The sequence below is a fragment of the Odontomachus brunneus genome, unplaced genomic scaffold (assembly GCF_010583005.1).
Source record: "Odontomachus brunneus isolate Ranch 3 - 2012 unplaced genomic scaffold, Obru_v1 Obru_scaffold_072, whole genome shotgun sequence".
NCBI classification, from domain to species: Eukaryota; Metazoa; Arthropoda; class Insecta; order Hymenoptera; family Formicidae; genus Odontomachus; species Odontomachus brunneus.
This window is the reverse complement of record NW_022639522.1, coordinates 855,140-868,942: the sequence shown is the minus strand read 5'-3', so window position 1 is coordinate 868,942 and position 13,803 is coordinate 855,140.

Here is a 13,803-nt window from a genome sequence, read left to right as displayed (position 1 = left end):
GAGAGAGAGAGAACGAGCGTGCGCGACTCCGTCGATCTCTCGGACTTGGCGAAAACCGCCAACATCGACAGCCGAGAGGGGATCGACTGGCCACCCCCGGTGAGGACGTCCAGGCGTCACTTACCACATATCTTCCTCGGCGGCGAAGCACGACGGATTGCGTTGCGTATCACGTGAGCCGCCGGGCGTATCCGCTCGTCATATCCGCGTTCTCACGCACTCGGGATCTCGCGATCGTCCGCTCACTGCTGCCGCCCCGCTGTTGCCGAGAAAGAGTCGCCCTTTTCCCACTTCCTCCCGCGTTTCCGCGTCTCTCCTCCTGGTGATCCTCCCGATGCGTCGGTCCCGGCAATCGGCGGTTCCCGTGGGTTACGCAGGGCGCAACGCACCCTCTTCGCCCGGAGGAGCACCGATCCCGCGAGCGGACGATGTCGTCACGACGAAGTCGAGGGTGCAGCACCCTTCTCTTCCCCTCTCTCTCTCTCTCTCTCTCTCTTTTGCTCTCGCTCTCCCTCTCCTTCTCGCCAATCGTCGACTCCAACCCTTCCCAGCGCAGCGTTCCGCGCGTGATGCGTATCTCTCTCGCCTTCCTCGTGGCCTCCCTGTGTCGCGCACCCGCTTCCTGGAGCACACAGCACGAGAGCACTCACTACTACGAACCACCACCACCAGGCACCGGTACACAACTACGACGGAAGACGTGGGGAAAACCGAGTGCGGGCGCGCGCACCACCGTCACACGTTCCACCACCTCCACTCCTTTTCTCGCTCCTTCTACCCAACTCGTGCACTCCCTCTCTCCCTCTCTATCCTTCTCCCTTTCTCTCTTGATCGGCTCTTTCCGTTTCTCTCGATCGTTCTGTATCTCTCCTCGCTCTTTCTCTCTCTTTCCCTCCTTCTATCTCGGTCCCACGTTCTGCCGACGCAGCCTCTCTCGTCTCGTGTAAACTTATAAATAGATATCTAGGTGCGCTCTATATTATATTTATATATATATATATATATATATATATATATATATGTATATATATGTATATATATATATATACACAGACACGCGTGCGTATACGACGCGAGAGGGAGAGAGCGCGAGCGTGAGCGCGATGTCGTGTGCCGTGAAGAAGAGACCGATTCCGCGTGTGTACGGCGCTTCCTCTACATATACGGCGACCCCGAGAAACACGCACCCTCCTCTTTTTGCTTCTCCTCCTTCTCTCCGGTGTATCGGACTTGGCGCGAGGATCTCCGAGAGTCGGTCGTCGCGGGGGTTCCCAGCGACGGAACTGTCGGCCGGCACGCTCAACTTCCGGCGCAAGGATGATAGAGAGTTGCTAACGCGACGGCACACGATGACGACGTCGAAGAGACGGCAGCGACAGCGGCAACGACGACTACGATAACAACTACGACAGCGTTTACATCGTCGACTCCGATCAATCCGACTTTCTTCCCTTCTTAACTCTCGCGCTTCTCACTCTCGCGACAACCACGACGACGGAGAAACGTTCTTCGCCCTTTCGAGTGTTCCCTCCTCGAATCGAGTCCCTCCCGCCCTCGCGCTGCTCTCCACGACCACCCTCTCCGCTCTCACCTCCCTTTGCGACCAAGCACGGAGCAGCCCCGATGTCACTGCACTGCTCTCTGTCTCGCTCGGTCGCCCGCACGGCCAGTGCTCCCTTTTCCTATATATACACGCATTCCACCGCGTTGGTCTCGCCCCGCATACGTTCCCCTTGGTAGCGCGCCGGGGGTGTCCCGGTGAACGACTTCTAGCGCGAACGACGTCGTCCGTCAGGTGCGGCCAGGCAGGTGGAGAACGTTCTCCGTGCACGATAGGTGATGACAATGACGACGAGGACAACGGAAACGGTGGCGGCGGCGGCGGTAGCGACAACGACGGCCACGACGACGACGACGACGACGACGACGACGACGACGACGGTCACACGACACACGCTCCCACACTCGACGATATGCCGCCGGCTCGACGCCAGCGACGCCTGGCGTCGCGACGCCCCACCCCCGCTCCGCAGCGAGACGCCGTGGTGGACGCGCGCGTGGAAGCTACAGCGACGAGGGGCACGATCGCTGGAGGAGGTCGGGGGGTGGTGAGCGTGTTGCCAATCCCCGTGTCGGCCAGTGGCGGATTTAGAGGGCAGAAAAGCGCCGGGACGCGCGTATACATGTATCCGTTTGTTTGTGTTCAATTTAAATTTGGAGAAATCATTATTTCGAGGGGGAAAGTCTGTAGTTGCGAGCCCGAAGTCTTCTCCGGTTTTCTGCGTCCCTGTAATTGGGGTCTCCTTTTATTTGAAGCTGCTAACCCCTCGAGCGCAGGTGCAGTCGGTGATTTTCTCACGGTGAGGAGCTCTTCGCGCATATTGGAGAGATAGAAAATTCTGTTATCAACCTGCCGTCGAATGTTTTCAAATCTGCTTCGCTAGCGCGCAGAATATGCGAGCTTAAAACTACCAGAGAGGGAGAGACAGAGAGATAGAGAGAGAGATAGAGATAGAGATAGATAGATACATAGAGAGAGGGAGAGGGAGAGAGAGAGAGAGACGAGATGGCGGGAAAAAGACGAAGGAGTAGATGTGTGTCGTGAGATAAATGAAAAATCGACGAGATACGCACGCGAGTCGACGGACAGCGCGCGTACAGAGGAAAACACTTCCTCGTCGACGCGCGGACGAGAGAGGATCGAGGGAAAAATTTATTTTCGAGCCATTTCGGTCGACCCACTTTCGCGATTGCGCGCCGCGGGGGGTCGCGTGCCAGGTTTACTTTCTGGCCAAGGGTCACGGGGCACAGAAGCGAATGATTTAGCGTTCCGCTACGTTCTTTGTGGCGTGCTGACGTTTCCTAATCCTCTCCTTCTCAGTCGTCTCCCTCCGCCCGGTGATTTTCCTCGAGAAAGTGCGAAAGACGAGAAGGTAGGTGGACCTCCTGCACGAAACATCAAGAGAACATAAGATCACTGAAAGTCAGCGTGCGGGTGTCGTAACGATCATTACGCCGAGAATGAGCGAAAGCGTAATCTTCGCAGCAGTTTTTACGGATAATTATTTTTAATGCAGTAAAGTATTTTTTATCAGTTTTTCTCACGAGATCATAGAAGAAAAGCGATACCGCACGATAAGCTCATCACGCTCATCACGCGGTTTCACGAACATTCTTAAAATTAAAATACGGAAGTCGACTATCATTTCACTCGATACGATTTCATACGGAGTGCGATAAAAGTGCGCGCCGGGTATCTTCTATTGCAGGGAAAAGTAGAGAAGATTAAAAGGAGCCGGCAGATTGCTCTTCTCCCCCATTCGCATTTTTCTTTTTCTTTTTATCTTGCGCGCGCGCGCGCGCGCGTTTCGGGTAGTTCGCGCGTAAGACCGACCTATTTTAAGGATGCAAGTGCCGCGTTCGCGTTACGCGAGAGCGAAATCTATTTGCCAAGGGAGGAATCAAAGATCAGATAAACGCTACCGCGCTTTGTCCTACTCTCGTGCGCCAATGCCACGTATCTAATCTCTTACGCCCTAAAAAGTTGCACCTATCCAGGCGTTAAGTAAAAATTTTATGAAAAAAGAAGCGGCGGCGAATAAAAATTGTTAATCGATTCGCTTGCGCGAAAATTTTCCTTGATCAGAAAGCGAACCGACCGACTTGACGAAAGAGGAAAATGAAGCTGCTCGTTTATATTGGAAAAATTTGCCTGTATGTGTGTGTGTGTGTGTGTGTGTGTGCTGTGTACGTGTATATGAATAATATTTTATCAATAACGCTCGGAAATAGTATTAGCGCGATATGCAACTAAGAGTTAATGCAATCAAAAGCGGGCACGGAGCAGCGAAGACGTTACTGGTAGAACGATTTAGTGGTATATTACCGTTACAGCCAGACACGATGCGACGATTAAATTCGCTGGAATAAAATTTATGAATGAAATTTTATCAGATGATAATTGCTCGCATGCGCTACGCCTCAGGGAAATTAGGATAAAACGCAGTGAAAAATGTCGCGCAACCTTACGTTTACCGCCGTTATTACCGCGCGCATTATCGTGCGAAGGGACGCGTATTTTTATAGGGTGTACGATCGATCACGAAATTACGCCGTAAGAAGTATCAGTTTACGAACGCGAGCTCTCTCGCTCTCTTTTTGCCTCTCTCCCTTCTCTCTCTCTCCTCCCTCTCTCTCTTCTCCGCCTCTCTCACTCTGTCTCTCTCTCACTCTATCCACGTATCAGTTCTGTCGTGCGCCGTTTCTCGTCCGATATTATGTAAAGACACGTCAAGACAGAAGTATTACGCAAAAAATAAGCATCGTCGGAGCGAAGGCTACGCAACGAAATAAAAGCTAGCTCGCAGCTAACGTTCACTAAATACGGGCTCTCATCAGAAACGGAGCAAGCATCCCTTAAAAACAACAAAGCAACACGGAGAATGAGTTTAACCCTTTGCGCTTCAAGAGTTCCGTACATACAGAAAATTACATACCACATTTAAGTAAAGATTACTTGCTTCAAGTATTTTATAAGTATATATATCCGCGAATCTATCAATCTATCTATAATAGTTAAAATCCAAGGTTTATCATCGTCTTTTTCCTTCCTTAAAATCCTATAAATTTTGTCTGAAACATTTTTGTCTGCCGGGCTCAATTTTCGAGATATTCGGATGGTCTGTTTAAAATGATACATTCTGTATATATAAAAATGTTTGTCTGTATGTTCTCTAAATACAATCCTAAACCCTTTGACCGATCTGTACCAAATTTTACCTAGTTAATCTCCAGGAGTCTATGGAAAATATAGACTATCATGAAACCTGGACATCCCACCCTCTTCCCCTTTCATTGCTTTGACACTTTGTGATAATCCGGCCAATCGGGTAGTTGAAACTAGTCTCTCATAAATCTATCTGTAGACTCATTACAAACATCGAATTTGTTTAAAATAGATGCTAATTTCTAAAGAGTTTATCATGTCAATCAAGAATATAAAGTTAAAACAAAAATTCGGTTTGCTTACTACATGGACTCAAACCAACGTTTCCTTCGATAGTTTTATAATATTCTTGTAAAGAGAATAAATTGTTCTGTATGTAATAATGAGCTTTTTTTAAAATTGGTAAGTACATTTTTATCAGCAAAATATTCCTTGTTGGAGATCACCACTACTTAAAAGAAGGAAAGTAAACTGAATAAACTTTTCAAACAGTAGAATATTTTTCTCTGTGTATAACTCCAAAAATTGCTGATAAAACTCGAAAAAAAGTTTACGTCTCGTGGCGCCTTGCGAGTTTTAAACAAGTCTAGGAAAGTTATTTTCTGAAAGTAACTCGTTATCGTCTCCGCGTTACACATTTTGAGGAGTAACGTCGTCACCGTTACAAAAATATTCGCTGGGCGATTCAGAGAGTGGAGAATTCACTCCACGTGAGTGAGAAGTCACTCGATTTCGAGTGACTCGGCTGTCGTTCTGCGTTTTCGAGTGAAATTTCACCCCGAGAAGTTTAGAGAGCGCAAATATAGATTAACCGTACTCGCTAAGAAATATAAAGCATCGTCTCCAATAACGAGGAGATATATTTCCGCGATACAGCGGGCTAACGAAAATTGATACGAGTAATTACTCCCGTAATGCCTCTCCTCTGCCAGACAGTAACGATATCCAACTTAAACGTAAAAATATCGATGTCAAAAAGCATCAATACTCTGTCGCCGCCGCACAGTGAAGTCAAATAAAATGTTATGTTTCAAAAAAGCTTAAGTCTCAAAATTTCACCAACTTCGATGCCCGTTTTTTTATGAAAATCAATAAAAAAAATTTAGAACAACTTTTTTGTCGAAAGCCAGATTTTTATTTTGCGCTTCCCTTCTTCTAAATCAGACATAAAGAAGTTAGACTTAGAAATTGTTTTCAATCAAACAATTTCGATGAATGCTGAAAACTTGTTGTTTCAAGAACAATAATTAATAAAAAATTTAATAACATAATAGTAATAATTTTAGTCTTAAATCGGCAGTTCCTATTTATTAATATTATGTATCATTTCAATTAATCTTGTTTGTTAAGTTAAGATAAGATTTAATGAGATTGTCAGGATCTGTATAACTTTTTTCAAGCTTATGATCAGAGTTTAGATTTTTATAATCAGAGAAATTTTGATATTTAATTTCATATAAATATATAATCAAATATGTAATAAATCTGTGCCTGATATTAAATTAGATGCGATATGAGATGAGTTATCTACTGTTTGATCGAGAAATATTTCCAAATCTAATTTCTTCTGTGTCTGATTTAGAAGAAAGGAAGCAGGAGACAAGAATCTAAGAAAGTTGTCCTAAATTTCAATAGCTTTCACAAAAAAAAACATCAGTTCTAATTTCGAATCTATAACCTTTTTTGAAACATAAAATTTCATTTGACCGCATTGTGATGCAATTCCCGACGGCCGTCGTGACAGCACTCCGTCTCGATTAACACGATTAGGATAACGCTTAATTAATACCTCCACGTACAGTGTATTCGACAATAAATTAACATGAATATTTCAACGACGTGTGAGACACGCGCGATCCCACTCGCCCCCGCTGAGAGCGCGGCGCGAGATGAATTCGTAAATCTGCCACGATGAGCAGCTCGCTTGTCCGGTAATACCAGAGCGGCGGTGTGTGTGCGGTAAACCTACGCGAGAGCGCGTGCACCTTCCCTAAATATACGGTCGGCTGACGGATAACGTCCCTGACTACTGCTGAACCGCGGCCACCGTCATCGTCGCCGCCGCCGCCGCCGCCGCCGCCGAGAACTTGCGGCACCGACCCGCGAGGAACGACCCTCCGACGTGCACATCCGCGGGTATACCCACACGTCGCATAATGGAATCATGTAGGTCACACCCGGCAAACGGGATATGTGTCAACGCATTCGCATGCGGCCCGACCGTCACGCAATAATAGACGTACGTTGGCGATTTAATATTATCCGACCAAGTCGAGCCGCTTCTCATCGTCGTCGTCGTCGACGACTACGAGTCTTCTCCTTTTCACCGCGTCGCGAATCTGCCGATCTCGATTCCGCGGACGCGTTCGACAAAGAAATATTTCCAAATCTAATTTCTTCGTGTCTAATTTATAATCAGATCAACGAGAACGATTACGAGGAGAAGTTCACAATCGTCGCGTTTCTGTTAGCTTTAACTCTAAAAAAATAGTAGAAACTTACTTGGTGTAAAAGCCTTCCAAGAAAGGAGAGGTAAGATATGAAAAGTCATCGATTAGCACTATCTTATAACACACTGTTCTTCTCTCTTCTCACTGTCTTGTTTTGATCTCTTCTTAAAACTATGAATGTTCACGACGCCCTCAGCTGATCAGGTCACGTGACGGAGTTGACGACTCTCTTATTAAGGGCTCTCTATTTTGGTGTGGTGGTATCAATTCCGATATCCTGGGTGAAACTCGGAGATATCTGAGTCTTTTGAATATTATCCGAGTATTTTTCAATTTACCCAGGCATATTCCATCCCTTCCTCTTCTTAGTTAATTCTAGTCGGCTGTCTAGTTAATTATTTTTATTATTTTTATTGATCGTTTTTATTCTATTTTTTCATATCCTTCCTGTTGTTGTTTCTCATATTTCACTCATTATCAAGTAATTCTATATGTGCATAAAAATATTATAAAGTCAACAGAAAATAAAGAGATGCTCTTTACGAAATATTTACGTTCAAAAAAAGATATTTGAAAATTTATTTAGGGAATACTAAATTTATTTCTATGGAATAAATTTCTCACAAAAATAATTTACATTAGTTAGAAAGGATAGGAAGTTTATTTCGCAGAAATAGCTTTTATATACCACAAATAAATTTTCATGCCACATTTTAATATTTATATAAATATTTTCATACAAAATTTATATGCCACAAATAAATTTTCAAATATTTTTTTCTCAGTGTTATTTTTTATCAAAATATGTTAAAACGCAAAACATCTCTAGTTTAATATTTACTTTCTGTTAACTTTTCTTTGATATTTCTATACGCAAAGATTGACGAGAAGATTTATGCAAAGAAAAACACACGATTTTACCATAAAAGATTTTTTGTTCCGGATGTCTGAGTGTCCGGGAGTTTTACCCAAAAAATATAATCTCATCAGCGAAATCCTACAGGATTTTGCTCTTGTATAGCTCCTTTTTTTTAGAAGAGGATTCTTCTAAAAAGAAAATATTCCAAGCACAATATTCTTAAAGTTAGAGAAATTTCATATTTTATTTATAGTACAAGTCATATTCTTAATAAAAATATCTTCTGATAAGAGTGTCTTCATTCTGTGTCTCAAACATATTCCTTTTGATTCGAAAGCAGAAAAATTATGTTTAGTAAATTTTAGACTAATAGTTCCCTTCGTTAGAAAAAGAATGCTCTTGTGGTAAAAGTTTTCACGTTATATGGGATTTCGCATATGAGATTACAGGAAATAGCAGCTTGCAAATAGAGTTCCTTTTTTTTACTCGAGTACTGAGCCGAGTTACATCAGCTTGAGCGAATTTAAACAAAATTGAATAATTATATAAAGTTATAAATGCGTCAAGCGTTTTATGCCCGGCTGGACATTTTATTATTGGGAAGCGTTCCCGGCGTACTTGCGACGTTACACACGCGACCTCTATTCACAAGGCGGTGCGTATAACGTGTTCCCATTTGATTCGCGCGGGAGATCGAGTCATGAGTTGCGTTTAAAATTCCGCTCCGCTGGTATATTCGTAACTAACAGGATGCGAGCGCGCAATGCATGCGGTGTGTGTGGCTGGATATTTTCTATCTGATGAACAGTCAATTCCTGCGAACGTCCTGTCGGCTCTCCCACCTTCGCGCGCGCCGTGCCATAATAGCAAAGTTGGTCGAGTGTATCGACTTTCCGGAAAACCGAGCGCGTATTTTAGTAGATGACGCTACGCCGTTGCTGTTCTTGAGTAAACATTATTTATTACTCCTGGCCCGTCCGGTAATAAAACACAGCGATAAAGTAAGTAACGATAAACATCGCGTAAGTGGTGTCAAACTCGTCGATGATTCGGGATACCAATTGCAGTGATTCCGAGGAATCGCTTCTCTTTTATTTCGTGAATCATGTCGAAGATACGTTCGATCCGCGAAAGTGAATTCTTCATTGAACGAAGCGCAATTAAGGCTCCTGGCCCCGAAACTCTCGATTGGTGTGACGTCAAAGGCGAGAAAAGACACGATAAAAATTCTCGCGCGCGATTCATTGAAATCAAAAGATACACCCACACGGAAGAAAACAATTCCGTTAGTGTAACTGAATTTTCTGTTACTCGGAGGGAACCATTAGAATCAAAACAAGCGATTGTAGGAAAGATTTCCGTAAAAAAGATCTCTATTCATAGCCAGTTGTTCTCAATTATGTCAATCGAGTTTTGACGCAGCTAAATGTTTCAGACGAGTGTTTTCAACCGCAGTAACGGAGAAATACTAATTTCTCGTCACGGCGAATTTCTCATCTGGTTCTCACTCGGGTTGCGCGAACTGAACTTTTTTTTACGTGCAGAAAATACAATCGAATAGCTCGAGCGCTTACCTTTCACTCTAACAATCAATAAATTATTGTAAAATTAACATGACATGCGATTTTTTCCTTTATCACCCATCTGCTTCCTCCTCATGATTGTGTCACATTAACTTTACGGTTATTTATTGATTGTTGGAGTAAAAGGAAAATGTGGACGTTTACACATTTGCTGGGTCGATTACAAGTGTCACTTTATGAAGTACAGTGGGTCGCAAAACGGTTTAGATGAAGTTGGGAGCTTACCAAGCTGTCAAAATTGAAATGCATTATGGACTGACACTTGTGCAATAATAATATAATTAATAATATAATTAGGGGAACTATATAATAATAAATAATAGTAATACTAATTAATAATTAATAATAATAATAATTAATAATATAATTATTGGGCGAGCTCGTATGTATGTGTGTGTGTGTCAGAAAGAGAGTAATAATCTTCAACGTTGACTGTTTGGTGAGCTTCTAACTTCATAGGGTTTAAACTGTTTTGCAACTCACTGTACACATCTTTTTAAGGCTTCTTGTACTTTGCCGCTGCCATATTGAATTTGTGACGTAAGAAGAGAAGAACAATATACTGATGAAAGTGTCGTTTCTAAATAGAGATAAACATGAACGAGAAAGCGCTTGAAACTATTTGAGCATATTTGTAAAATTGTCTGAAAGATATCCCTTTCCGCTGACGATTAACAAATACTCGTATAATAAATAGTGAAATGAAGCATGTGCAAACAAAATAGATTCATTTCATCGTTTCACGTCTCATCTCATCATTTATTATAGGATTATTTATTAATCATCAAGGACAAGGGATACCTTTCGAACAATTTTACAAATGTGCTCAAGCAATCTCAAATGCTCTTTCGTCCATATTTATCTTTATTCAGAAATAGCACGCAACTTTCGTCAGCATGTCATTCCTCGCTCTTGACGTCACAGATCCGACATGGTCGGCGAGGTACAAGGAGTTTTAAACCTACGTATTTTACAAGGGTCTTTAGCGTATATTTTCTCGCTCTTCTGACGTCGCAAATCAAGATGGACGAGGACACAGGACCCTTAAGAGGAATAAGACAGAGGAAAAAAGAGAAACAGAGAGCTGACTCGAAGAGCCGGTAACACGTGACGCGAAAGAAACGTTGTTTCGTAAAATAATTCTAAATTTATTTTTTCGCTACAAAAGGACATGTATAAACTATCTTATTTTAACAGAAGCATACAGAGTGCGTCTTTCTCTCGAGGTCTACTAGAAACTAGTTCATATATCCTCAATTAACTCGGAACCCGCTAAAACAATTCTACATTGTTATTCATTACGCATTATCTGAGATGGAAAAGGAATTGTGATACTTGAAGATAAAACTAATCAGTCCTAATGAAGGCTTGATTTGCTCATCAAGCGTCACCTTTTTTTTTTCTTTCTTTTATCGTCTCTTAATCTTAAGAACCCGCGCGAATCGCTCGCGTTTTCGCACACGTTTGCGGTTGTCATGCATTCTTCGCTAACGGAAAGCAAGGCGACAAGGCGGAAAAGAGCGGTGTAATTGTCTCCGTGGTGAGTCATCGTCACAGATATCGTCCTTATCTCGAGACGACGATTCTCTCACTTGCCGCGGCGCGCTCGCCGAAAATACATCCTCACGACGAGAGCGCGAACTATTTTTTGCACGCGCGAAAACGAGTCTCCTCTATAATTAACAACGGCGCGTTTACTCCCGTAAAACCTTATTCTATTCTTAACGCTATTCCGCGCCGAAGAAAAGATAAAGCCGGGGTTACCGAGGGCCCGTTTTATTTATATAATCTGCATTGCCCGACTGTATGTATGTGTGTGCGTGTGTGTTCTTGTATGTGTGCGCCGAGGAGGCCGTCGACTCGAATTTGCTCGATAGCGAAGGAGCGGACCAAATGCGTCGCTCATGAAACACGCGACTTCATCAAATTCGAGGGAGAGCGCCTGCGAAAAAAGCGCATTCGCGCACGAAAAAAAAGAATCGAGAGATGTTTCGTAGATGTCACAAGGCTCAAGTGAATTCGCAATTTCGGAAGTCCTTCATTAAGATCGAATCAAACGATTGAACTCCTCCTCTGTTTATTCGGTGCCTTTTCTTTCCTGTCCATTCAATTTCCCGCGCGCAACGCGACGAGAGACGAGTGAGAAACCGCTCTACTTCGTACAAAAAGATAGACGAACTGCAACGAATTAAGAGTGTGTATCGAAGCCATTTCCCGATTCGGGAGATTGGACGCCCGAACGGAAAGTCCCCGTATATATATAATAGTGATTTCGATTCACCTACTTCTCACATCGGCCACCTTCTTCCGCGCGTTTCTCTCTCTCTTTCTTTTTTCCCTTGTTTCACTGATAATTCACGTAAGAGGATCGGGTCTCTCCCGAACGAGCCGATGTGAAGCCGCATTTTACGAGCAGCACGATCGTCTTACGCTTCTCTCATTATCGAACGAATCGTCCGCAAACGAAACGGAAGAAAGCAGGAGCTCAGAAGAGTTGACGGCGTGGATTACGTTTATGCGACTCATTTATTATGATTCCTTAATTCGTAGAAAATAATAATGACAATGTACATTTCTATATATTCTTCCGCTCAACAAAGAAAGTAATTATTGTAATTACAATGTACGCCGCGCGCGGCCGCGAGTCTACGGAGAAGAAGAGAAACGATCTCGTTTTCTCCTTCTCAGGCCTACGGACCGACTCCGTCGAGGACGGACCGCTCGGCACGTCTTCGTCCTCCTCATCCTCATCATCCTCATCATCCTCCTCATTCTCATCCTCTTCCGCAACGTCATACACGAAATTCATCCATAACAACGATCGTTTACATCTCGCGTGGTGCAACGACGACGACGATGATGATGAGGATTACGAGGACTCTTTCTCTCTCTTTCTCTCTCTCTCTCTCACGGTCACGAACGACGAAATCGAAGTGTAACATTCTCCTAATGGCAGTGAGACAAATTCTGCCGATAACAAAGAGGGGGAGGGGGAGTTTAAAGATATCGCAAGGAAACTAACAAACATCTTCCCAGCGCGTTCGAGTTAATCTCCTTCTCTCGTACGAGAGATAACCGTTCTCCCTTTCCTCTCTTTCTCATCGTTCTCCCTTTCTTTCTCTCTCTCTTTATCTTTTGTTTCGTCACTCGAAAAAGGGTTTTCTAGCCGATCGCGTCACGATCGCTCGTCAGGCGCGTAGATCGTTTGGGCTCGCGGGTGGAAAAGAGAAAAGAAAAGAAAGGAAACAGCACGTCGAGAGCGACGTGTCTCCCCTCGTGCGCACCTCGTAGGGAATATTTCGAAATGGGCCGCTACGATCACGCAACACGTGACACGGGATCATTACGTTAATGCGATTACACGGCGAAGCAACGCCGGCCGGGCTCTCTGAGCCGTGTCGTCAGATCGAATTACATTGCGCTATATTAAACAATTATTTCACTTATATTTATGTATAAACGATACTCCCCATATTGGATATCTGTTGACACGCCTTTGCTTATTTCCACAAACGATTTTGGAATATTAAAAATAGGATCTAATCCTACTGTTTAATTAATACGATAAAAATTCACCTCCTTTTACTTGATATATGTACGTATGTATGTATGTATGTATGTATGCACGATGCATAATTTATTTTTAAATTTTCTCAGCGACAACCAAGAGATCGGGGATCGGCACGCACATGTGTGTGTGTCTATGTGTATCCCGATATATCGCTGCTGTGCTGTCTCGATACTATCTACTATCTGTCGTCGTTGACAGACAAGTCAATCCGAGCACAAACCGAGTGATGATCAACCACTTACTAATTAGTAAGAGTCGGCTGCTCCGATATCTCCCGGTCGCTGATAACCTTCAATCTCATTATCAATTGTGTACAGTTGGTTAACACTGCTCGCCTCACAACAATATCTCCCAAGGGCGTATTCTTCGCCGATCCGGCTGACCGGTCGTTAATTAATGTTATCGCTGCAACCGCCACGGAACGGATTGTTCCCACAGAGAAACATTCGCGTACTTCCCGTCGCGTGCGCGAAACGAGAAGCGACTATCGCGTCTCTCTCCCTTCGCACAAGCGAGCAATCTGCTCCGTTCCTTCCGTCCCGAGGTGCTCCTTCTCGAAGACGGCTCTCTCGCGGCCGACGAGAAAGGCTCTTTTTTTTTTTTTTTTTTTTTTT